The sequence below is a fragment of the Emydura macquarii genome, unplaced genomic scaffold (genome assembly GCF_026122565.2).
Source record: "Emydura macquarii macquarii isolate MOO-44397 ecotype Brisbane River unplaced genomic scaffold, CSIRO-AGI_Emac_v2 contig_2205, whole genome shotgun sequence".
NCBI lineage: Eukaryota > Metazoa > Chordata > Testudines > Chelidae > Emydura > Emydura macquarii.
In genome coordinates, this window is record NW_027132342.1 from 28,887,001 (window position 1) to 28,914,376 (window position 27,376).

The window sequence follows — 27,376 nt, forward strand, 5'->3', positions numbered from 1 at the left end:
ACACTAGCTCAGTTTCCAGAGTCTCAAGATACATTCCCCAAACCCATGTAGAGCACATTACATTAGTGCAATCTCAGGGTACAAAGGCAAAGACTGCATCCAAGAATGTAATGATAGGTACTGTGAGAGCAAGAGAGATAAATGGTCGAAAGAAAAGACTCCTGCCATAACTGCTACCTGATCAGCAAGCAGTAGCCCCTGTTCCAATAAGATGACCAAGCTGTGAATCTGCCTTTGTAATAAATGGCAGATGCAATCACTCAGTCATGGTGCCAATAAAATCCTTACCAACTCTTCTGATTGCTTTCCTCATTGTACTAATGTTATTGCAATCTTGTCTGGAGTTAGCTGCAGATGGCAAGTTCCCACCTAGACGCCATGTCTCACAGGGATTAAAATATAGGATCTTCCTGCCTCCATGTCACCTAGTTCTCAGCTAGTATAAAATGTCAGTGGAAAAATTCACCCTGTCCACAAAAGGCAAATAACTTGAAGCACTTTAAGAAGTGTATTAGTGCTGGTGTGTTCCAAAAATAACTGCTGAACCCAAATCATTGCTGAGAGGACTGCAGAGCTATATAATTATTTATGACAGGTTTCAGATTTTTTTTCTCCTAAATGATGAGTGCTAGATGAAGGCCAGAGGGGTATAACGAAAAGGAAGTAAAGTGAATACAGGAATAGTTCTTCTGAGGTATCTAGGCTTCATATGTCACAATCCTAGGTCCATAATAGTGTTTGAATGAGACTTTTAGAAAGAATGCTGGGAGGGTCGTGACTCCACTGGGTACCATTTGGCTCTTGCACCCACTTTCCCTTGTGATTATAAGAGTTGAAGAAAGCTCACAGAATGCTTGAGATCCACAGCCACAGCATTGAATCATTGACAACAGGAAGAGCCAACAAAGAACTGAAGGAATGAAAACTGAAGTGAATGTGTGGGGGAGAGAGAAGACTAATGCATGCCATAAACATACATTTCAGCTCATTGATGGGAATTTTCCTGAAAAATAAATGCAAGAGATGCTCACAAGTTTGAGTGATACTGCAGTAAGGGCATCATTCTGAATATATGTATAGGAAATATCCTTTAAACTCAACAGTACAATCTTTTAATCCAGATCTGTCATGGATAACTTGGAAAATAGTTATTTTACTCTGAGTTCTTCCTTCGGCGTGCCTAGGCCCTGATTCTGCAAACACTTGAACACATGTTTCATTTTAAAGCACATACAGAGCCGCACTGAATTCAGGATGACTGTCTGTGAGTAAAGAGAAGCATATGTTCAAGTCTTTGCAGAGTCAAGGCCAACAATTTGTTTTAAATTTAAAAGTTCGTGCTAGAATTTGGTAAGTAAAATGTGTAGAAACTACAGGTGCTTGGTAATTCATTGGCTGTTGCATTGGATTGCATATTACTGAATGCAAATTCTGTCATCTATGTACACGTTTCTGACATAAACAATGGAATCTAGATTTTTCAGGTAGGGCCAGATTGTGATACCTCTTACCCCGTTAAATAAAACCTTGTAACATGAGTAGTTGGGACTCCTTGAAGAGTAAGTTGCTGTTTGGTGAGAGCAATGATGTAAAAATCTGGCTCAACATAACTTGCATAGCAATGAACCATGGCCACAATCATAAAAATACATTTGGGAAGCACATTAAAAAATGTTTTAACTGGTTAATTGATTATCCTAAATAATAATTAGCAAACTGGTGCTTGCCAGGTCTTACTGGGTGGAAAGCCATTAATGCTGACACTGAGAGCTGTGGCTGCCCTGAATGGGTGTGCCGTGGGGGGTTAGAGAAAAATTACAAACTATATTTTTGGCAGAGATGAGCCCAAACTGAAACCTTGCATCCAAGCATCTCTGATCTTCATAGGCTGGGTTGGATTGAAATCTGAATGTGTATCTGTATCTTAATGATTGCAATTGGGCCTTATTTCCATGGGGTTCAACCAGAAAAATCCAAGACAGCACCAACCAGTCAAATTAACCTCACGTGAACATATTTGGATATTACTATAAAAGGTTAAACTCTTTGAACTTTCCATAAAATAAGCTGTGAGTACAAGGATTTGAAAAACCATTTTACCCCCACTAGGGTTTTGTTAATGTTCTAGCCCAGAGAGGTGAGATAGTTGTAAGCATTTTTTTCTACTAGTAAAGTAATGTATGACTTGAGTTATAAATTGCATCTCAATTTAGCGTGGTGGCACATCTGGGAACACTCTACATGAAATAAATTAGATTTTTAACAATTCCCAAAATGCCATGCTCCGCTTTAGTCCATATTTTAAAGTCAGAAGGAGATAGGTCTAGCCATTTGACTAAGGGCCAGATTTTTAAAAGCATTTAGGCACCTAAAGATGCAGATTCATGCCTAGTGGGATTTTTGGATGTGCCTAGGTGCTTAACTCCCATTGATTTCTGCATCATTAGGAATTTAAATACTTTTAAACATCTGGCCCTAGAAGTCTAGGACTTTGTAGTTCAGAATGAGTGAGAAGGAAGCCTGCCCAAAGAGATGCATTTTATAGCTCTTTCTGACTAAGGCCAGGTTTGCTTTTAGACTTATTTTTAGTAGGAGTGTGTTCCAGAGGTGAAGGTCCTGCTGTCAGATACTGTGAGTTTTGCCATTGGGATAGTAAGATAGAGGTCATTTAGTATTTCGTAAATATACAGCACTTTACATTTCACCCTGGAGTCTCCAGGCAGCCAGTGAAGAGAGCAGAATACAAATACAACATGCTTTCATTGGCCCATTTCACTCAGATGGCAAAAGCTTGCAACTTGCACTAACTGGGTTCCCTGAGGAGCTGCAATAGTCACATCAAGCTAATTAACCACAGTTAGATCTGAATCTAAGAGTGAGGGCACCATTTCATTTCCAGCTTTAAATACATAAATAAATAAAGGCTGTCCACAGAAGCAGTCTAGGAATGTTGGAGCTGAAATAAGCCTTATAATACCCTGAGACCACAGACCACTTCTACAGTGGTGGGGCAGAAACCCTCAAGTGTTACAGATATAGTTTGCTATATCCTCAAAGTGCTTCCCACTGCCCGTCAGCATTACTTTCATCTTGTTGGGGTTGAGCTGCAGCCAGCTGGCTTTTTTCCTCCTTGAAAACTCTACCAGAGGTGGGGATTGCCTGGCAACTGCGATGTCTGGGTCAGAGGAGAAGAAGACATGCAGCTGAGTATCAACTCCCCCCCTTCCACCCTGTGGTTTTACATAGAAGTTGAACAGCAGAGGACTGTGCTCAGTGAGGCATCACCGATGAAAGCCCTCATGAAAAAGAGGCTTCCAGCATCATCCTCCCAGATTGCTCATCAGGGAATGAGTAGGAGCATTACCAGGCAATAGCAGCCACATTGCTAGGTCTCGCTGTCATGTTAGGAGCATCTCATGTACTGTTTCTTTTCTGAAGAGTGCACATTCTAAAGGAAGCCATATAAATGTAAGAGAACATGCTATTGCTGCTGTATTTCCATTACCTGCTTCAATTCATTTACATGTTGACCTACAGGTACCTCCTGATGATAAATTGTCAAAGTTCTCTTTGGCTGCTCTGCAGGTATGCATGACAGAGCAGAAGGTGCAAGCAACCCTCTCCTTCTACCTGTTATGTCCCTGCCCAATAGCTGACCACAGTTGTAACACTTGTGTCCCCTAGAGAGCAGGTGACAACAGGAAGTGGGGCCATGGCAAAGATGGCTGGCTGTATATGTAGATAGTATGCTGCACTTCCTGAAGGGGAGTTCCAACCCATACACCGTCTGCTGAGGAGCTCAGAAAGGAATCCTCCCTCCCCGCACCTCAGGTTCTTCTGGGATAGTGCAGCTCCACACTGTCCCCAACCAGAGGCGGTGCCTAACTCGCACAATAGTCCAGTCTGATTCATCTGTGCTGTCCTGCGGCCAAAGCAAAGGATTTCAGCTGTGCAATGAATGTCTCAGTGTCAGTGTTTCAAAATGATACCAAATGCGGCGTGAGGGGCTAAAGATTGTTGTTTACATTGCTGGGCAGTATCTTTGTTTAAAACCCAGATTGATTAAAGTGGGATCTGCAGTTTATTTGGGTTTTTTTCCTCAAAGGTACAGCAGCTGCGTAAGAGAACATTTCACCACAAAGAACAAGCTGATTCACTGTATTTCTCTTGGGTACAGATTGTTGTCTCCCGCACATAACCTTCATAAATTAGGAAAGAAATCTGAAAAGCAAGACAATACATGTTGACTGGTCATGTTTTACAGCAGACACTTTAGTTCTCACAGTTCCAATCTGCATCTTTTCGGTGCCATAAGGAAAAAAGCTCCACATCCTGTCCGTCCACCGATGTAAATCCAGCCAAATTTACACTGACTTCAACAAAAGCAAGGCATGGTTTACTCTTGGACAGTCACATCTCCTTTTTGGGCCTGAAGCTGCTAAGCACCTTCAGTTCCCAAGCTGCTCCAGTTTTCTCGGGTAGAGTTTCTCAGGTATTAGAAAAAGATAGAGTACAGTGGGTTTGTGTTTAAGACTGATGCTCAAGCAGTCTAAACTGTGACTTAGTTTAACCTGCTACAGAAACTTCATCTGAAACTTGACCAGAATCATCTGAGAGCTCAAGAGTAATATATCCACAGAGCCATCCACCATCATTTGTTCCAGCACCAGCCTTTGAAATAAAAGAAAACCCAAAAAACCATAAAACCAAGCATCCATTTTAGTAGAGGATTTCCTTCTTTCTTTTAATCTCTTATTTTCCTATATTTTGCCTGCACAGTAAATGAAACCAGCAAGCACAAGTTGCCTGAAACCAGATTTGGCTTCATGCTTCAAATTCTGAGTGAAATGTCACAAGTAATTCATTCAAGGGGTGGCATGATCGCTGAGGGGAAGTGCAGCCCTCAGTAACAATAATAAAAATAATCCCAGGATATTTTTCTTAATATAAGCACTATGAAAAAGTTAACAGAAAGATGCCTTTGTGGACAGCAAGTACACCCTTATCTTATTTTATAGTAAATTGCAATGGATAACATGGTAATTATGTGTCAAGAGGCAGCTGATTTTGAATTGTCCAATGAGATTCTTGAACATTCAGGATTTTTTGTTATTTTTCCCCCTCCTGCAGAAAAAAAAAATCCAGCTGAAGAAAAGTATAACCTTTTAAAGAAATCTGACTCTAGTGGAAGCTGTGGAGAAGCAGGGGCATCTATGTTTGAATGATGTACATGCTGTTAGAGCCCAGCTGCCGAGTAATTTTACTAGGGAATATTTTAAAAGTCATGTATTCTTCAAACAGAAGTGAACCAAATGTGGTTGGAGGGACCTGGAATACTGTCAGCCAGTGAATGTAGAGTTCTCATGGGGTATGTTTACATGGCACATTAAGCCCAGGTCTGTATGACCCATGCCTCCAGACTCCGTGTTTCCAAACCACACTTGAGTGTCCATACTGCATCAGAAACCCAGATTCACAACCGTGCTGGTGTGTCCATACTGCGCTTTGCAGATCCAAGTCAGAACATGAGCTTCTGGGGTGTATACTACTATATTCAGGTTTCTTAGTGCCCTTGCCAGCTGAAGCCTTTCTAAGGTTTGTTTCATAGTGGGTTTTCTGTCCCATGGGAGCTGACCAGAAGTATTTTGGATGGTTTTAGCCCATGAATAAGTCCAGCTGAGCCATTTTCTGTCCACACTCCCGGAAGCCTGAGACATAAACATGGATCTTAACCCAGAGGAAGAACTTCTCCACCTCATACTGTCAGGAATCACGCAGAGCATCTAGAAGATGATGGTGGACATTTTGGTGACAGTTTTTGAACTTCAGAAGGCACCTTGCAGAGGGGGATACTGACATGCCCACTGAGATGCTGCTCATTCCTGTTGCTTCAGCTGCAGATTTTCCCCAATATAGGCCAGTGCTTCTGGAGTAGGGCCACCAACAATCTGGTGGGAATCACATTCTCATGAGGACCGGGGATGACCAACAATAGGTCCAGAACTTTCACATAAAGAAGCAGATGTTCCTGAAGATTTGTGATTAGTTTGCTCCAAACCTCCAGCACCGAGATGCCCATATGAGGGAAGCCACGCCAGTCCAGAAGTGGGTCACTATCGTCATCTGGAAACCAGCTAACCCAGGCTGCCACAGATCCATAGCTAAACAGTTTGGAGCTGGAAAATCAACTATGGAGGTTGTTGGGGCAGAGGTTTATGTGGCAATCAGGACTGTGATGTCTCCAAAGGTGGTGGGCATTACCAGTGTTCCTGAAACTACTGCTGGCTTTTGGAGGATGGGCTTCCCTAACTGTGCCATGGCCATAGACAAGGCTTATGAGCCTATAATTTACTTTCTGCAAGGGGCACATGAATACATAAACTGCAAAGCATACTCATCTGTACTTATTCACGCCTTACTTGACCACATGGGCACATTCATGAACTGAAGTGGGATGCACTGGTGGGCTGCATGATGCCAGGATATTCTGGAGTTTGGAACTTTACCTTCCTAGACAAATTGGGACATTATTCCTACCAAATGACATTGTTATAAATGGACTCACTGTCCCTACTGTTATTCTAGAGGACATTGCTTACGTCCTGTTGCCATAGTTTATGAAACTATATCCTGATTTCAGAGGAGCTGGCAAAAGAAGGTTCATCTATGCGCTCAGTGGCTGTAGGAGAGTAGTGGAATGTGCATTTGGCAGATTGAAATTCAGTTGGTACTGCCTTAAAAACCATTTGGATGCCAGTATCTTCAATGCAATCCACATTACTGGGGCCTGCTGGGTTCTGCACAATGTCTGTGAGGAGAAAAGGAACCTTTTCACCAGGAGTAGACTCAAGACAGCTGGATTTCTGAACTTGTACCCACAGCCAGACCATGTACCGGTCATGATTGGTGCTGGATCCACCTACGCAGAAGTGGAAATCAGGGATCCTTTGTGTGCCCATATAATGGGTTTGCACAGTCCCAGACATAAGGGGGAATAAAACTTATGTGCATGTGTCATATCTGTATTGGAAGTTATGGATATGTTTGATGTATCTGTAGTTCAACTTGTGCTGTGTTTCTGGGCAATACCCCAGACAGGATGGTTGGCAGCAGCATTAGATGCTTAATAGCCCATTAAGGGAACTCAAAGGTACAATAAGTCCAGGGAAAGAGTCAAGGGGCTACACCTTATGAGTCACCAGGACTTACTCATGTGACCCTCTCTGGAGTCCATCTTATTTCTGTAAATTTCCACAACCAAGCAGCATGGCAAAGAGATATAAAAGGCAACTGCAGCACCACATCCATATTGTCTTTAGTCTGCTGTCTTCAGTCTTGCTTCCTACCTTTGGATCAACTCATTTGTAACTGAAGCTGTGAAACAAAAAAGACCTGTCCAGATACTGGATGTACACCAGAAGGACTATACAAATCTGAAAAACTCCACAGTTCTAATGAAAACCTGATATATGTGGACTTTCAAATCATTTGTCTGTATGATTGCTTTAATCATTTAACATTTCTCTTATAGTTTGTTTCTTTCCTTTTATAATAAATCTTTAATTTTAGTTACTAAAGGATTGGCTGGCAGCGTGGTATATAAGATCCAAACTTATATTGATCTGGTAATGTGAGCGATCTGTTGGGGAGCAGGAGAACCTTTTTGGTAAAGAGCACAGAGTTTTAAATAATTGATCTCTTTACTGTACCTAATGGCTGACTGGGAGCTAGAGACTGAAATGCAGTAAAGGGGGCTGTGCATATTTTGTTTTAGCTTCTTGATAACCAGTGTGGGGAATCAAAAGCATTGTTTGTGGCTGGTTGGGAAGTCTGATTTCAGTGTCACCAACCAATGCTGGGAGAATCTGCTTTCCTTTTGCAGCCTGCCCTGACGTTGGCATTTTCAGGTGGTCTACACTAGGCACAGAAGGGTCATACTAGGCACCAGCAGAAGAAGGTCAATGAGCAGAAGCAGACTCTTTGGAATAGTAATCCTTTCGAAGGAGAGCCTAGGACCTCCAGCAAAGGGTGAATTAGAAATGCCTTTGATAGACTGATTAGGTAGGATATTGCAACATGGAGATTATTTCCACATTTACAAGAGTGTGAAGTTAACATTGCTTGTAAGGAATTGTGCTAGTGTTGCTTTACACAGTCAAAGGAAGGTGTTTCCCTTCCATATATTATACTTGAAATCTACTGCTTTGGCCGTGCTTTGCTGACACAACACATTCTTGTAAGAATGTAATTCCAGAATGTGTAGATCTATTTCTCACATTTCTTAACGGTAGTTTGCTATTTATTCTATTTCTTTACAAAATAATCTTCTTATCCTGGAAGATTTTTTAAATGGCTCAGTTTAAAGCTGGAAAACACCTGAATAAAATGCACTGGATTTTATTATAGATTTTCTTTAAAAAAAAAAAAAAAAAAGACTAATGTTTTGAATCAATTTTAGAAGCTACGTAAAGCATATTAAGTGTTTAAGATAAACTTGAGTGCCTCATATTGCTTATATTAATAATCTTAGGCTATGTCTACACTGATGGCGGCAAAGTCGCCACCATCAGATCAACTTACCTGTATCAATTGAGCAATCAGTGAAGACCCGCTCAGTTGATCCAGAAGTCAACGTTATTAATTCACCCCCGCAAGTTCCCGTTGAAGCAATACAGTGAAGATGGCGCGCAGAAGAGAAGCACAGCAGTCAACGGGAGTTACGCAAGTCGACTGCCGCTGAATCGCGGAGGTAAGTGTAGACCAAGCCTTATACTAATATTTAGGTATAAGGGAATGTGAAAAAGTCATTTTTTGATTAATTAACTAATTTTATTTATTTATGTATTTATTTATTTGTTCATTAAGCTTTTCTTTGGGACTCATCACCATGGTATCTGGGCATCTCACAAACATTAATTAACGTATCCCAAATATAATTAAACGTTTAGGCACGTTGACAGTCTATTGGATCTAAGTCTCAGCTCTGGCTTTTTTTCTATGGCATGGGGCATATGGATGTATAAAACTCTATCTTAATTCATATACAAAAAATGCATTTCCATCATTGTCTATTGTAATATAATCTTGGTTGGCAGCTAGAGGTATTTTACAGAGTCTGGCAATAGTAAATCAATACTAATTATGTCATTAAAAAGCTCTGATTTCCAGTGGACACCTGTATACCCCACTGATTTAAACTGGAGGAGCAAATATTTGGCACCTCTGAACATCAGATTGTAAATGTGTCCAGTTGGGCACCTAAAAACTGGAGCACTGATTGTCACTACCAGCTGTGTTGTAAGCCATTCACAGGCATAGAAAAATGTGCATGAGAGCTGAAGTCTCAAATCTGTTTTGCCCTTCTTGAAAACTTGAAATCTTTCAGAGGTCAAAACAGAAAGACTTACCATCATTAATTGTATTTTAACAGACAAAAATAAAGATGAGCTGATTGTAGCAAATAGATAGTTGAGATCCAAATAACTTTTATCACTTTAAATAGGAGAAGGAAGTGATGCTGAGAGAAAGAGATACAAAGATTGATTAGAAGCTGCAATATTTTTTGGAAATAGACAGGTAGACCTAGAGCAGGTCTACACTAGGAGCATTACGTTGGCACAGCTTCATCTGTAGCCTGTCTGGTGAAGACACTGTATTCGGACAGAAGAGCGCTGTCCCATCAGCATAATCACTTCACCTTCACGAGAGGCGGAAACTACGTTGGTGGGAGAGCGTCTCCCGCCGACATAGCGCCGGTCTGGACAGCGCTTACTCTAACTTGCATTGCTCAGGAATGTGTCTTTTTCACACCCCCAAGTGACGTAAGTTAGAACAACTTAAACAGTAGTGTAGATCTGCCCCTATATATATAGCAAGATGTTTAGCTAGGTACGTCCCTATTGGTATCTCTGTCTATACCTTTCTAGCTATAGAAATAGAGATATATAAATAAGGCTCTAGTGTGGAGTGGTATAAAGGTTTTATTGTCTTCAATTTGAGAGGAGTGTATTACTCACAAGAGGCACAGTCATTAGTGAGTGACAAGGTCACCCCAATAAGGCACACTTGCTCCCCAAGTTTGCACTGTCAGGGGATGGCTGTGGACCACTCCCTGCACAGTGCTGTGCTTCAAAGGCTCTCTCTTGCTCATGCATGTTTATGTGGTGGTGTGATGATTGGCGCTTGAGGGGAGCACTGTCTAGCAGTCAGGGAATTAGGCCCAATTAGGCTGCTGAAATGCATCAGGGGCTTTGGCAGGGGAGCCTGCGACCTCTCACTCCACTGGGCTCCAGCCCAGGGCACCGTGAGGACTACCAAGGGTCTGACACCCCTTAGTGCCTTAAGGCTGCCCCCCTTGAGCCACTTCCTACCACCCCACTGTTGTCCAAAGTTTACAGTCTGTAGCAAGAAGGTGTGAAGGGGGTCAGCTCACTGATTGGTGCTCCTTGTGGCCAGACGTAGCATTGCAGCTTGCTCCTTCTTGGGTTGGCAGCTGCCTCCTCCTGTGACTTGGCCCTGAGCCAGGTCAGTTCCAAATCTCTCCCCTGCTGGGGTGTCCATGAGCAAAACACACAGATTTAACACAAACAAACTGAGCTAGTTAGTGAAAGAGAGGAGAGAATGCCTCCATCTCGGAGTGTATCTGCAGCAGGTCCTCCCTCCCCTCAGGGAGGGACCTTCAGGCAGTTGTTGTAGGGAGAGATTCTGCCTTCCTTCAGCTTTTTTCCCCAAGAGCTGCAAGTTGCAGGTCTGCTTTCTTCCCTGCTCTGCCCCCCAGTGAGCTGTTCTGCTCCCCTTTAACTCCTTGTCCAGTCTGTGCATCTCTTGCAGATGTGAGCCCAGAGCAGCTCCTTAACCCTTTGCTGCCTAGCGTGGGGGTTGCATATCCCATCACAGGTGGTGATAGCATAGCCACATGATTCTTTGTATTTATCTTGTAGAATGGTGCCTTGTAGTCTGATCCCACAGATGTGCTTTCCCAGTTCTGTGGGTTGGTATAGTGGGAACTCTCCCCACCCCGTTTGGAAAGATTTTAACTTTCTCCTTCTATCCCTGTATTTCATAATCTTGATAATTGGACAGAATATGCACACTAGGGCAAGTACATTTGAGACACCCATTCATGTATCTCCTTCTGCAGTGAATTACTCACTACACAATCATCAGTGATCAATCTGAAATATGTGTATAAAAATGTAACTCAGACTTTTAACACAGGATCTAAAGGTCAGATGTACAAGAATTTTAATAATATCTGTTATATAATTCATTTGAAAAATGGCTGATGAAAATGAAAAGATTATTTAACATAAACAATTAATCAAAACATCTTCAACTAGGTTAAAAGGGTTTTATGGTTATGTTGGTATTTTACAGGATTTCTTACATTTTTTAAAGCTCTCTCTATAAATCTTACATAATCTTACATAATATGACAATGCAGTATTATAATCTTCTTACTCAAGGTCAACTGTTCAGACAGTCCTGCCCTACAGTAAAAAGAGAATTTTATAGTCTATCTTACTTTCATCCAAACCCTTTTAAACTGCTTGCCAATAGTGGCAGTACCCTGCAACTGTCTTGCCATTTAGCTCTCCTGTGCATAGCATATACCTGAGCTTCCAAACTGTGCTTACAAACACTCAATCTAATTCCAAATGACTGTCCAGTTCAATATATTCATGCCACTTTTTATCTGTAAGCTGGAAAATTCACATTTATGAGTTTTTGTTCACTCAAGTGTTTGAGGAATGCTGCGATTTCTACAGAAACTAGTATTTGCATAAAATAAAAGTATTTATAAGTGAATCACTTATTCTCTGTTGTCATTTTCCTGTTTAAAGCATTTCAGTCATCTAAGCCCTGATTCAGGAAGGTATGTAAGTATGTGTCTAATTTTAAGCATGTGAGTAGTCCCCAAGAAGCAAATGAGACTATTTTTGTCCCCCTTTTGACCCAAGCAGCTAATCAAAATTCAGGGCCCTAGGGGTGTTTCAGATGGAAGCAGGAATTGATGGAGTCTGGTATTTTCTTTGATGCAATCTTGTTTATTTGCAAGGGATGTACCAAGTCCTGCTTCTCCAGATGCAGCCTTACAGCCCCATGTCTCTATATTCTGCCTGTTCTCAGTTTTTCTTTGTTCTGCCTTCCCCCACTCCTCACATAGCAGATTACAAAATCCAGTTGAACCCTCTGCTGACATGATGCTAGATTCTGGCCTTGTTATAAGTGTGGCCCCTTAAGTGTTTTTTACAACTATCTTAGGAGAAAGTTGTGTTCACACATCAGTTTGACTAAGGTTTTAACTCAACCTATAACAAGGTTTCATCCAGCTCATAATGCTACTTGTGCTTAAAGTTCAACACATACTTAAGTAACTTCCTGATTTGAGACCCTACACAGAAGCCAGAAACAATGGCTTATGACTTAGAAGAACAGACATCACAAACAGAAAACAGTCAAAATGAACAGTTTGCAAACAACCAAGAGGCTGAAATTTATTAGCATGAAATGTTCACTGAACAGTGAAGAAAATCACAAAAATCAAAGGCTGCTCATAAACAGGAAAAAAAAGGGCTGAATTCATTAGATAATTTGAAATTAACAACTACAACAACTCTACTGTAAACAATATGATTTTTGTTTAAAAGAAAATGATGATGGAAACGCAACTGTAAGAAATTTGGTATTTAAATACAGGATGTGGTTAAAAAGGGGTGAACTCAGGAAAGGTTAGTCTCTGAACAATAAAACAGTTTACAAATTAGTAGATATGAACTACTGCTGACCTGACCTTAAGGAAACTGAAGGTTCATTCTGGGACATTTCAAATACAAATCTATGTCTGGGATAAATGTTTATGGTTAAGAATGAAGGACAGATCTGGCTAAAAGCAGATCTAACCATCACAGTCCTTTATACAATAGCATGGTCAGCAACCTTTCTACCTAGGGCTCCTAATGTTGTTAACACTAGTGGAATTAAACAGTAGGAAATTTCCTGTTGTGGCAAATGGCTTGTTACTACACCCATATATGGCAGATGAGAATGACTTTCTAGTGAAAGAGGATCTAGAGTGTGGGCTGAGCAGTTATGAGGTTGGAAACCTGTGAGAAGCCAAGTGTAGGGAGAAGGTCTGAGATTAACTTTAAGTTGTATAATTTATGTTAATAAAACTAAACCCTACAAAGGGAGAAAGTTGGGATTCTTCACAGTATGTGAACTGTATTCAAGATCCCGCTGAAAATGTCATGTGCTTACATGTGGTACCAGAAGTCATGAGGGTTTTTTGTTTGATTGGTTAGTTGTATTTTAAAAGAAACCTTTGCAAAACAGGTATAAAAGAGGAAAATGGAACATCCTTAAGTGGATAATGGAGCAGCAGAAATCTCAACAACGGGTCCAGCAGCTGCAGCAGCAGGCCTTGGTGCAATTCAGGAAGGACCAGTAAGACCAGGCAGCAGAACAACATGGCTAACAGAAAGACCATGCTCTGGACCAGCAATAGAGATGATCAAAACAAATGGAAATACTTTTTGTGAAAATTTTTATGAAAAAATCATCCCTGTTTTTGTAAAAATTGTAATGATTTTTTTTGCATCATCATTTTCAGAAGATGTTGCCCAGGTCTACCCAACAGGAACAGTAGAGACAGTTCCAGGAGCAGATGTTCTAGGGCAGTGTTTCTCAACCTTTTTGATACCAGGGACTGGTTTCCTATACTGTGTTAGGGAGATCTCAGGCTTCCTATACTGTGTCAGAGAGATCTCAGGGACTGGTCCCGTCAATGGACTGGTCATTGAGAAATACTATTCTAGAGGTCCATTAACCTGGACACAGCACTCCATCTACCAGTCAGAATGAGCCCTTGTCTTTCTGAGAGAGGACCAGATGCTACCTATAGTATCTTCCTGATAGCTGTTAAGCAGGCAGCTTTTGCTATTCATTGGGAGGAACCGGAGCTGTCTATATAGCGCTTTTACTAATGTGAGAGGCTCAAATTGTATATTGAGCCATGGGTGAGGATGCTGTCACTGATTACAAGGCCATCAAAGCTTCCATCTTGTACTGGTTGGGGATCTTGGAAGAGACACAGCCTTCTTCATGTATTTTCATGGTCTCCAATAACTTTGGCAGCAAAAGAAAATGAAAGAACAGATAGGGTAAAGTTTAGCATTATTGTTCTGGGTTATTTCTAGTTGCTCTGTTTACATGTCATATGCAGTACTTCTCTGGCAGAGAGAGGAAATCTCCAAATACATTGTCCATTCTCTCTCTCCATGAAAGGCTTAGACCTAAAAATGCCAGCTACAAACTCTCCCCAGAGAAGCCCCTGGCTACATGTGGACTTCAGGGACAAATGAAGCATGGGGACAGGAAGACATGGGGCTGGGGCAATCCTGCACTTTGCCAATTCCTCACGGAAGCAAGGGGGGCCACAAGTTAGAGCAGCCTTGAAGGTATCCTGTAACAGAGGTTGAACCAGCTTCTGCAGCTTCAGAACTGGGGAGGAACAAGCCACTTCCTTTCAGTGCCTGTGCTGGCATCTATTCAGGGCCTGATCAGTTCAGGAGTGAATTTGCCCCTTTGTGTTAGTTTAGGTTACAGAAATGTTGGGGAGAAAAGATGTAGCCACTTTCCAACCATACATGTGCAGTAACTTCATTCCAGTGCAAAGAATTATGGGGTAAATATTCCTATGCATAACATATATTTTAAAAACTGAAGCCACATTCTGAAAGCAAAAGAAATGTTATATGGGGAGCCTTGGACACAATTTGTTTAGGAAATCCCCACTTCCAAAATGTGATTCTTGACTCAGTTTGGTTTCTAGAGAAAGAACAGAGTGTAAATTTAATATCTTAGACATCTGATACTATTCCTGATTAATCTGAAAGGGAAATTCAAAGGATAGGTAAAAGGAGAATTTTTTCCTCTGTTTATTAATATTTGACTCTTTGCTGACTTCATTTATGCTGTATAGATTGATATTAAATATTTTATAAAACAGAATATATTGCATAAATACTATAAAGCAGATGTAAGGACAATATATTTGCCATTCATTGTACATGTCATAAAAACAATTAGCACCCTCGTGGCCAAGACGGTGTCTGCTCTGCAGGCAGCTCTGGCTAAGAAAAGGTACACGCAGGAATGCATCAGAGAAACTCCCTTCCACCCCACGGGCACCTGTTCCAAATGCTCTGGCATAAACTCACACACACTGGAATAGTACAATGAATATATGAAAGGGAAATATTTATTTACAGAGGTATGAATGGAGAAAAACAGGGGGAGAAATAGGGGGATTAGTAAAACAGGTTTACATTCAATACCAGGCCCTACAGTAAGTGGTATCACAATATGAAAGGGGAGACATCAAGCAATGCACCTGCACTCCATGTTCAGGAATCCTGGGCAAAGTTCCAGTCCAGCAGTGAGTCTTGGGTGCTTCTGGCCATCTCTGGCACCAGTAAACATTCCTCAATAAAACCCTCCAGTGCCCTCTTCTGTCACTCTCTGCAAACCCACTCAGAGCAACAATCTCTCCACTTAGCTAGCTACAGTCTCCCTCCTTATTCCCAGTGGAAGATTAAAAATCCCAGGACTCACCCCATGCAGGTCTGGACAACAATGGTACTGGGTCCAGCTCTGGTTTGTCCTTCTTGGGTAATTCATCCCTGGCACAGGATTCCTCCTGGCTCCTGTCCTGGGGGATCTCCGGTCAGCCGCTTTGTCTCTTCTGGACTTTGGGCAGCTTCTCTGTGAAAGAGCCTGTTTGCCATAGTCCTCTAGTCTGGAGCTACAGACACATGCATCCTGTTGGTCTCCCTCTCTCCACACCTCTGGAACAACCAGAACTTCCTCTTTCTGGAATAATCAGCACTTCCTCTGCTTCAGGACAAGATTTTAAAGGGACTATGCTCTCTAAACCCCAAGGGGGTTACACAATATTCATAGTTCTATTTGTGACTATGGCTTTCCTGGTTGGTTGTATTTCAGGACAGGACATCTGTGATCATTTGTTTCAGCATGTCAAATCTTTGCTGTTGGGGTCCTGCCCAGTCCCACTCAATTATCTGCCTTGTGAGCGGACTTATGGATTCTACTACAACAGCCAAGTGTAAACAGAACTTGGTGAAAAAGTTTATCATTCGTATTACATGCTGTACTCTTTTCACATCCACTGGAGCATGTCTGACTGCCTTGATCGTGTTGAGATCTGCTGCAGTCCCTCTTCTGTGAGTAGATGTCCAATGTATGTTACTTCCTGCTGTTTGAGTCACATAAGTTGTCATGAAATAAGAGGGAAGGTTCTCTCATGGATCAGTAACTGGTTAAAAGTTAGAAAACAAAGGATAGGAATAAATGGTCAGTTTCAGAATGAAAAGAGGTAAATAGTGGTGTCCCCTAGGAGTCTATACTGGGACCAGTACTGTTCAATACATTCATAAATGATCTGGAAAAAGGGGTAAGTGAGGTGGCAAAATCTGCAGATGATACAAAACTACTCAAGATAGTTAAGTCCAAAGCAGAAGGCAAAGAGTTACAAAGGGATCTCACAAAACTGGGTGACTGGGCAACAAAGCAGCAGACAAAATGAAATGTTGATAAATGCGAAGTAACACACATTGGGAAACATAATCCCAATAATATATATAAAATGATGGGTTCTAAATTAGCTGCTACCGCTCAAGAAAGAGATCTTGGAGTCATTGTGGATAGTTCTCTGTAAACATCCACTCAATGTGCAGCGGCAGTCAAAAAAGTGAACAAAAGCAGACATACATTGGTCTTACCCAGTATGGCCATTCTTATGTTCTTATATTTTCTGGATTCAGTTTTATGTTCTTGTCCTTGCATTGCTGTAGAAAAGCTAGTAGTTTTCTGTCATGGTGGTGTTCAGTTTCGGTGTCATTGCTCCCTTCTCCTTCAATGAGAATTATTTTCACCCCCGGCAGAACCTGGGTGAGTCTTCCCAGGAACACTTCTGCTGCTGGGCTTATGCCTATAGGCATGCATAGTTGTCTGTAGAGACCAAATGGTGTTAAAAAGTTTGTCAGCATTTCTCCAGGCTTATGAGCCAAAACCTATTCTTCATATCACAGGCTATAAAAATCTGACTTTGGAAAGTTCTTACAAGATGTCATCAGTTGTGGGCAGTGAATAGTGACATCTTTTCAATTCCCAGTTCAGTGGCTTTGTATCTATGCAGATGCATAATTTGCCTGATGGCTTCTTTGCCACCCACCACCATGCTGCTTGCCCGTGCAGTACTGGCCTCTACAGGTGCTTCAATGCCCCTGCTCTGCAGACTTTTGAGCTTCTTGGGTATTGGATTGCATAATGCTACTGGAGTTTTCCTTCATGGTAAGCACATAAGTTCCACTTTGAGGTCTCCTTCCAGTCACAGCTTTCCTTTGTCACCTGTAAAAAAAAATACCAAATGCTTTCACAATGGTCTTCGTTGTCCACGAGACTCCCCCTTTTGCTTCTTCCACTGCAGCTATAAAATTAGTTGGTGGCTCCTTCACAGAGCCGTGAACGTTGGTGTACTTGGCACGGTTCACCCCACTCGCCGACACACGCCCCTTTTGTGGTGAGAGGGAGACCCTGGCTCACATCTACCTTGAGTGCACCAGGTTGCAATCCCTTTTCTGGCTTTGTGAAAATTTGTGAAAACCGGACCCTGAGCTCCGGAACCTCCCCTGACGTCTGCTCCACCTCTTCCCCTGAGACCCCTCCCCTTCCCTTGAGGCCCTGTCTCCTGCTCCCCTTCCCCCCCACCAGTGCTAACTGCTCTCTTTGCCTCCCTCCCCTTGTCAGCTGAGTAGGGCTCTAGGGGTGAGGGGGGTAACTGGGGCAGGACATTCGAAGGGGAGCTGCACTCCTGGGAGGAGGGGGGGGTGAGTGGGCCAGGGCAGGGCAGGGGAGATCCGCCCTTCCAGGGGTGAGGGAGGTGAAAGCCGTGCTCCCAGGGTTGGGGGGAATGGGGGGCAGGACGCGGCGGGGGGAGAGAGACCTGTGCTTTGAGGGTTGGGTGGAGTGACTGGGGTAGGATGGGGGAGCCACCAGTACCTCCTCTCCCCTTCAAACTGGTGTGTAGGGAAAGACCTGTGTCACTCTGCGCTTTCATTCTGCTTTGTGTAGCAATAGTATCCCAGGGTTCCTACTATGAGGCCTGAGGTTGTTGTGAGCTTCAGAGTGGTGCAGATGTCTCTGCCTTGTCTCCCAATAAGTAAAAATCATAGTTTTATTTTCCTGCGCTTGTCATTCTCCTGAATGGCCAGGTCTGTGTGCAGCTCACACTCCTCCTTTCACAGAGTTCTTCACTGGACCAGCTTTGTGCCTGCAAAATCCAAGTCTCTGAGAAGCGACAGACTGGTTCCATGGCTCACTCCGCCAGCTACTGCACTTCAGAGTCACTGAAGTTTACATTTTGGAACATAAAAGTCTGATCCAAAGCCCATCAAAGTCAATTGAAAGACTCTTGTTAACTTCAGTGCACATGGATCAGGACAAAATAAAGCATACTCCTTGTTCTGCTCTTTTCTGGCTTTTTTAAGGATTCCAGGTCAGATTTGTAAAGGTATTTGGGTCCTTAAATATCTTTTAAAATCTCTCCTTCTGTGTTTTCTATTGCTGCATGATGTATAATAAGGTAAATTCCCATTATAGCTTTACAAAATATTGATTTCATAATACTGCATGTGAAATGAATTGAGACTATGAAGTTGAGTAAATTAATAGCAAGGGAAAGCATTTCAAATTTCCTTCATTATAGAAAATAAGGAAAATAGATCCTTGATTTCATTGACTCCAGTTTATCCTATGTCAAGGAAGAATATACTCATTATTTTAAAAGAACAGTTATAAACGTTATTTATATGTCCAGAGTGAAGACAAGGGAACCAATATACTGATTTAATCCACTGTAACTGAGAGGACGGGGATCTGTGGACTTTTACTTAATGCTGACTTTGTAACACATCACATTATGCATCATAACATCCACAAGGCATTGGACTTGACATTATATAACACAATTTGCCATAGCACAACTGACTGAACATAGAACTTGCATCTACCAATAACAACAATTGAGATTTAGGACAGATCAAGTACTCTCATTATTGGCCACTTAGTGCAAGTTTTAAGCATTGGTATTGTTTCAATGAAATCTTATGTACTGGAGAAAAATCTACTTTGCTTGCTCTATTAAATGATATAAGGTCCTGACTTTTTGTTATATTATGTTGCATCAATGTAACAACATAGTTAAGAGTCTGATGAAGTTTGCACCTAAAGCAAGATTAAAATCCCTCTATTTTTCACACTTTAATAACCAAATTTAGTCTCTAAGTCTAACACACTTACCATGCATGGGCCAGCTGAATTTTCTACAGTTAGTTTTTTGGCTCTTTTGGTCAAACATATTTTAATGTGGTCAAACATATTTAAAAATACTCCCTTTTTGAAATTTCCTTCAAGACTATAGCGTGGAATTTTCAAAAATACTTAATATCAGTCTAACTTTGCTCCCACTGATGTAAAACTGCCATTGACTTCAATGGGAGCAGAATTAGGCCAACACTGAATACCTTTGAAAATCCCAACCATCACATTTTTTCAGGCTCCAAAATTACAGTCACTGCAAACTTTCCACATGCATTTGTTCCAATAAAATCTCAGACACAGAGAAACAAAGTTGAAGTTTAAACAGAAAATTAATTATTCCCCTCATCGATCATAACTTATCTTACCCCTTCAAGGGAAAGCCAATGAAAATATTTTGTCATGAACAGTTATCAAGTAATGCATATAACCAGCTAGTAGGTTAAGAAGTTAGATAAATATTAACTCTTTATCATGCAATCTCATCATTAGTATTACGCACTGAACACAGTGTTGGGCATATGACATCAATCAGAACTGGGTAACTTGAAAACTAGCCTTTAACATTCTTCCTAAGACACCTCAACATTCATTAAATGTCATTTTCCAAGCACATTTGAAATGCAAACTGTGCTTCAACATGGATTTCAAGATGGTAAACAGTGGCCATTTGGATAGCTACAAGGCTTTTGCCTTTCAAAGGTGATCTTGGATTACTATCTATCCACTGGTAACAATACTAATGCCTAAAGCACTTGAAAAAAGCTCGAAATCAGACAGATGACTGCATTCATGTGCATCAGACATACTTCTCCCTATTGCTTAATAAACCTTACTAGACAACAAATTAAAAAACAAAAGGTATTATATGGGCTGGTCAGGACATACGATACCAGATGCTAGGGTTTCTTTCTCTTCTGGCCATGCATAAATAACCTTGTGAATTTGGAGTTTGAGTAGCACAATTTATCTAACAAAAGTTCAGTTACTCATGAATAATTTGCCTTTCAGTGTGTATGTGAAGAAAACAGCTCAACACAAGCCTTTTTGTATTAAAGCCATCTGTGACTCACAGTATCATCATGCATGAGATGGGGTCATTATGTGAGAGCAGTAGTGCATGAAGATGCATGAAAATGGCATATGAAAGTCTACCTTCAAGATACTGTGGCCAGTTCCTTATAATGATAATTAAATAGATTTGCAGGAATTGTGATGTGCTGAGATCAGCTGTCTTTTCTATACATGTACCCATACATTGAAGTTTAGTTTTGTGATTAACTGAAAATATGTCTGTACACTTTATGAACTCTGTGTGAAATGATGAACCCCGTGTGTCTGTGTCAGGCTGCAAACTCTGTTTTGAACTTGCAGCCTTTTGCCTTCTCCATGATCTGTTTGCCTCTATTTGGGGTTGGAATTTGAAAGGCTGATGGTAAAAGAATAACAAAAGAGGATAGTTGATTCTTATGTACCTAAACACTGGAAATCTATTCACTCTAGACAAAAGATGGTCATTGCCCAGAAGAACTGGTTTAGCAGAGGGGAGGTCGTCTTGCAACAAAGTTGTCTGAGGGGTCTGTACTCATCTGGGAAAGATGGCCAGGGTGTCACCTGACAATAGGATGAAAGTTTTAAAAGGGCAGAGGCTGGTCCGTTACTCGGTTGGGGATCCATTTTTTCCAGTTCAGAAGGGGCAGGTCACCCAGCATGTAGCACTCATGGGACAGGTGGACCCTGCCTGCTTCCCTGAGCCCAGATGGCCCCAAGGACTTTGGACAACCCAAGTGACTCAGACCCTAGCCCAAAGAATGCCCTGGAGTGGTGAGGAAACTCAGGCAGGGACATGTGTTTAGGGTTTATTGAGCTGTATGCTCCTGTGTTTCACGTGATTAAGTATAAAACAGCACAAATGTGTAAGTCTGTGCAAAGTGCATGCGCATTGACTGCTTTACAACTACTTCATGCCCCTGAGAAAGTTAAATGGTAAACCAGAAGTCCAGACCTTTGGGGTAGAAGTCTGGGAAAGGGGTGTGTTTAAGTAACTAGGGTATCTTGGAGAGGGGTAACACTGGTCCTGCGGCCCTAGGCCAGGGGGATTGAGGGGCTCCATTTCTGAGCAGGGGTAGCTGACTCTGAGTTAGTGCCCAGGAAATGTGCCACAGAGGCAAAGGGATGAACCACTGCTGCAGCCTGCTGAGGGTCTAGAAACTTAACACATCCCAGGAGATCCAGAGCACAGAGGCTTGGATTCCCTCATAACCACCTGAGTGAGCAGTCAGAAGGGACCACCAGAGCATCTAGTATGATCTCCTGTATATTACAGGCCACTGATACCACCTAACACCCACACACTAAATCCAACAACCAAAATTAAACCAGAGTATTACAGCCCTCAGGAGACTAGACTATTATATGCCATAGGCAGAGAATAAGAGGGACCGAAGTGCCCCAGTCCTTCAGACCCCTGCAATGGCAGGGTATTGTTTAAGTGAGATAATCCTGGCAAGGAACCCACATCCTCCATAGAAAGGTAACCCCACTCCCACAAGGTCACTGCCAACCTGACCAGGGGAAAAGTTCCTTCCTGACCCCACATATGGTAATCGGTTAGACCCTGAGCATATAAGCAAGAATCAGCCAGCCAATCACCTGAAAGGGAGACAGAATGCTTGATGCCACCTCAGAGTCCTGGCCCGTCCCCACAATGTCCCATCTCTAGCTGTAGCCAACCCTGAGGCTTCCGAGGAAGGAGATTGAAAAAACCCTCCCTCAATACATCTGGGGAGGCGAAGAGAATGCCTTCATGATCCTTGCTAGTGTCTGGCTGAAACCTTGACGCATGAGCTTTAGGAACATAAGACATAAACCAAAAGTAAGCCCCAGGGCTTTTGAGACCTGTCCCCTACCATCACAAGCAACCCTATCACAGAATTGCACTCATAATCTTATTCAGCTGTCTCTTAAAAGTAATTAATTTGTTTGCCCCCAACAACTCCTATTGTGAGGCTGTTCCAGAATCTCATCCCTCTGATGGTTAGAAACCTTCTCATTTCCATCCTGAATTTGTTCATGGACAGCTTATATCTATTTGTTCTTGTGCCAACATAGTCCTTTATCTCAAATAGCTCTTAACCTCCCTGGTATTTACCCCCCAATGTATTTATAGAGAGCAGTTACATCCCCTCTCAGCCTTCTTTTTGTCAGACTAAACAAGCCAAGCTCTTCAAGTCTCTTCTCATGAACAAGGCCCTCGATTCCTCTGATCATCCTAGTAGTTCTTCTCTGCACCTGTTCCAATTTAAATTTATCTTTGTTGAATATGGGTAACCAGAACTGTACACAGTATTCCAAGTGAGGTCTTACCATGCCTTGTACAATGCCATTGATACTTCTCTCTCTCTACTGGAAATGCCTCACCTAATACATCCTAGGGTTGCATTTTTCCCCATAGCACTGATCCTTCAGCCATCTGTTGATCTTCATTACCTTGTCATACCTTTGCCTTCCTTCTCCAGGGACGAAAATATTCCACTGAAAATCATCTGACCTTCCACTTCATTAAACATCTTACCCAGCCGAGCATAATCATCTCAACCCATTCCAATAGGAATCTAGCAGTATCCTTCATCCTGACATGAACCACAATCAACAGATTTTTTCCTTGCTGCCACCAAAATCCTCTTCAGCTGCATGTCCACACATCTTGTATCCTTCCCTCTGGTTGACAACACACTCCTCTGTTCTCTGGATCTGGTCTGGTGATGGGCCTATCAATTCTTCTGTGTATGGGGTCCCCAATTATATAGGCCTGACTCTTCCTGGTGTTGGTATGAATCTGTTTTATGTTCTCTCTCACAGTGCCGTGCACATCAGCCTCATTTTTTCTTAGGCTCTTGTCCCAAGCTATCTTCATCACCTCGTCCTGTCCTCTGCAGCGACAGGCTTCTCTTCTTTTCTTCCTCGCCACCCCTTCTTCTTCCTGTTTCTCCTCCTCATTCCCCCATGCAGCAAGTCTCCTACTCAATTTGATTTCATAACCACTAGCTGGTCCCTTCCCCTGCCTTGTCCTCATGGTCCCATTCTTCCATGGATCACCCTCCTCCTTTATCAGTATGAGTTTAGAATGGGTTCATTACTCATGAATGACAAAGTTGTAAGTTATCAGATCCTAAATAATTGCTGCTAAAACTTTCATAACACATCACCATGCTTTCTGTATATGACGTGTGCTGGAAAAAAAAGTTATTTTAGTGGTATTTTAGAGAGGTTGAAAACATTTTATTAGAACTATTTTTCAAATTCCTCTGCCTGAAAAACCAGTTATATAAGTTACCATGGATGAGATACTGACCCTACTCAAGTCAGTGACAAAACTGCCATTGACTACACTGGGGCCAGGATGTCACCCCACAAGACTAACTGTACAGCACAGCAAGGGGAAGTCCCTGGCTCTGGACCTGAATTTATCTATAGAAACCGTACTTATCTTCTGGATTCAAATAATAGAGAGTACTTATTTTTAAAGATAAGGTAAAAGACATGCATTACTTAGTGAGAAAGTTAAAGAGAAAATCCTTCATTGTGTGAGAGAAATCATTTTTCCCATTAGTAATAAAATTAAAAACCACTATCATTTGGTGGATGGAAAATTCAGCAATTTTCCATCAGTGAAAAGTGCATTACAGTATCGTGATTGGTTGATTGGGAAGTTAAACAAATTGTTAATTCAAATTCACTGTTATATCTTTGTATAAAAAGGCATAAAGGTAACTAGAAACCAGGAACATATGCTAGACTCCAAAGAAAGAGAGCGTTAGGAGAAATACCCAGGCACAGAGATGCTTCCTTGAGAAGCTGAACAGAACATTATTGCATTAAGACTGAAAAAGTCCTTTACTTACAATATTATTACTATTTATTTGTATTGTAGGATGTAGGAACCTATTCTTGGAACAGGACCCCATTGTGCTAGGTACTGTACAAACACAGGAGAAAAAGACAGTTCCTGCCCCAAATAATTTATAATCCAAGTATAAGACAAGAGACAGTAGATACAGACAGACAGGGTAGATAGCAGAAATGGGGGGTCAAGAAAGGGGGACAGTAATTTCTCCTGTTTTTCCTTAAATACCAGACATAAGACTCTGCTTTCTGTAAAGAGTTGTTCTTAATCTAGTTTTCTGTTTGTTTTGTATTGGTCTTCTCTAATTGTTCAACTATCTGTCTAGTAAAGGGCCCAAATCCGCCCGTCATGTTAAAGGGCCCACTCATCTCCCTAACTCCTAACTGCATCCATCCCACACCCTATTTTTTAATTCTCCGATCAGTTTTCCTTTCTCCACTCACACTCCTCCTTCTCACGATGGTGGTGCTCATCTGTCAGAGTGGAGCCATATGAACAGCTGTGCTCCATAGTCTAGTTTGTAACTCTACCTCCCATTTCAACTTTCCTTTGAATAAGAGTCAACATGACATTGCTTTAAAAATCCATTCAGGATATAAATGTCACTGCACTCTACATAAACAAAAAACAATACCCAAAATATTGCCTCATTCTTTGATAGCTCCACATATCTGAATTTGAAGATCTTTGCAAGTTTGCACAAATATATTTGTCAGTCTGGCTATAGATTATAAAAAATTCTTCCACTTTTGACATAAATCATATTAATCTTCTTTGAATCTTCACCAAAACTATGATGTTAGGCTAAACAAATCCCTCTTGAATTCTCATTAAATGCTAGTGCAACTGATTCTCTGACTGACTCATTAGCATACTTGATGGCACATACTCAAAAAAGCCCCTACAATTTAATGGAAAATAGAACAAAGCTGTAGATTTCAACCTTTGTCTGGTACATACTGTAAGGTACGTACTGTGAGTAATGATCTAACTTTTAAAATGTGCACCAGGTTGTTCTAAATTGCCTCTACAATTATATTTCCTATCTTTGTGAAAGTATAAATTGATTAGGCAGCTTCATGCAGATTTTCTATTCATGCCAAATTTAATTAAAAATGTGAAGGGAACAGTATTTTAAAAAATATAAATTGTAGAACATTTGCAAACACACAACTAAATTTGCACCTAACCTGCAACTAAATTTGCGATGTTATAATTGATAATGAAGATGTGCATGTTAAATCAAAAGAAACATTAAAGGACATTTCTTAAAGCAGGTCTGTATTTGTCCTATGAACTTTTAAGTGTAAGGTCAATTTTACATAGTGAAAAATGATTGCTCAATTTCTTTCAAAGCGTGAAGATATGCTTGCTATGCAGATAGATCAGAACAATGATATAATGAAAACAAAATATTATTTGGATGAAACTGCTAATAAGTTTTAATAGAAGTGCATTCAGGCAAGGTCTCAAGGAAAATGGAACAATAAACAGCCATTAAATTGCAAAATTAGTCTTTTATTTGAAGATGGTATAGTTATTTAATCTGTTTTTGCACATATGCCATGTTAAATGTAATGCATTCTGTCTTGTTTTCTGACAGTCATAAACTAATCACAATATCTGTTTCCCATTATATAATTGCAGTTGTGGTACAATTCTTATGGCTGTGTCAGGACCTAATTTGTAAACCCCTAATTTCTTTGCATGTAACATCCCAGAGGAGTCTTTTGTAGACACCACTAGAGATGACAGAGATTGTGGTTTTGTACATTACTCATTTATTAACCCAAATGGAGGAAAACTGCCTTTACCATTACTTGGTATATTTTCTCTTAACTGACGAACCCTTGAGAGGAATCTCTGACATGGGAATCAAAACCATCTTCCTCATTGTGACACTACTGCAACAAAGGGCTACTGTAAAATATTCCTCTTCCTGTTGCAATTAAATGTTAACTGCAAGTGCTTCCTGTTGTGCTGCCCCATACAACACTGTCCTGACCATCAAATGACCATCAAAGAATTATAAAGAGATTGTACCCAGATCCTCCTCCTTTTGTGACACTAACTCATTTGTATCTTTTGCCGGTTACCTCTGTCTACTCAGAACAGTATTTGTTCTTCAGGGACATTTTGTACTGACAATGTTCCAAGAAATGCCCCATAATTACTTGGTAAAAGGTTTAGAATAAGAGTAGAATGCACCATGTCCTGTTGATTTCAAAAGTTGCCTACAGAGGAAAGTGGCTTTCTTTTTCTTTCTTTTTTTCTTTCTTTTTTTTTTTTTTTTTTTTTTTTTTTTTTGTCTCTTTTACTCAGGAAAAGCAGAGAAATAGCAGCAATGCCTAAGGGAAGCCAAAGCAATGTACTAAACCCTGTGTGAACATAAAAGAATCAATAGACCATTTGAGGGATAGCAGTATGTCCTGGAATCATTCCTTGACACCACCCCCGCTATCCCTGCCCCTCCCACACTCCCACATCAAAAAAGCAGATGGAAAATATTCTTCAGCAGACACTGAAATTCAATATTAGAAATTTATTCTATTGGACTAGCGGAAGTGACAGAGAGCTGTGTCAGTAGAGTTAGATTATTCATAGCCTGTGGCATTTTTGGAGAAAAATAAGGGAGGAAATAGGGAGCTGGAAGAAGTGGTAAAGATGATGCTAGAACAATCTGGCCCATCTGAAAGAGACGCAGTTGAGATTGTTGCACTTCTGAGTGACTGACGATGTGTTTAGGAATTGTTGCTGGTCTTCCCACATTGCTGTCAAGCTGCCATAACATTATGGTTACGGCACGAAGCAATCTGGCTTAACCAAATGTATTTTATTCTATCTAATGATGTACTATTCTACATAGATTTTTATAAAGCTCCCGTTAGTGTAGTAACTGAATGGCTGCTATTTTGTATGTGCATTTGGTTTTTTCTTTCTAAGTATAGTATTTTAAAGTTATCTATATGGAATTTCATATTATTGATTTCAAACCAATTCTCCATTTGTCAATGTAATTTTGAATTCTAATCCTGTCCTCCAAAGTGCTTGGAATCCCTCCCATCTTGGTGT

The 27,376-nt window shown here is 41.1% G+C and overlaps 1 long non-coding RNA gene across 1 annotated transcript; it reads right to left on the reverse strand.

Annotated features, from left to right (window-relative positions):
* Window positions 1-12,554: 12,554 nt before the first annotated feature.
* On the reverse strand, window positions 12,555-17,099 carry LOC137160534 (uncharacterized). Its single transcript, XR_010921909.1, has 3 exons — window positions 16,803-17,099; window positions 15,616-16,336; window positions 12,555-14,127 (listed from the first exon to the last, which is right to left on the reverse strand). It is a non-coding gene; the product is annotated as an uncharacterized lncRNA (long non-coding RNA).
* Window positions 17,100-27,376: the final 10,277 nt, after the last annotated feature.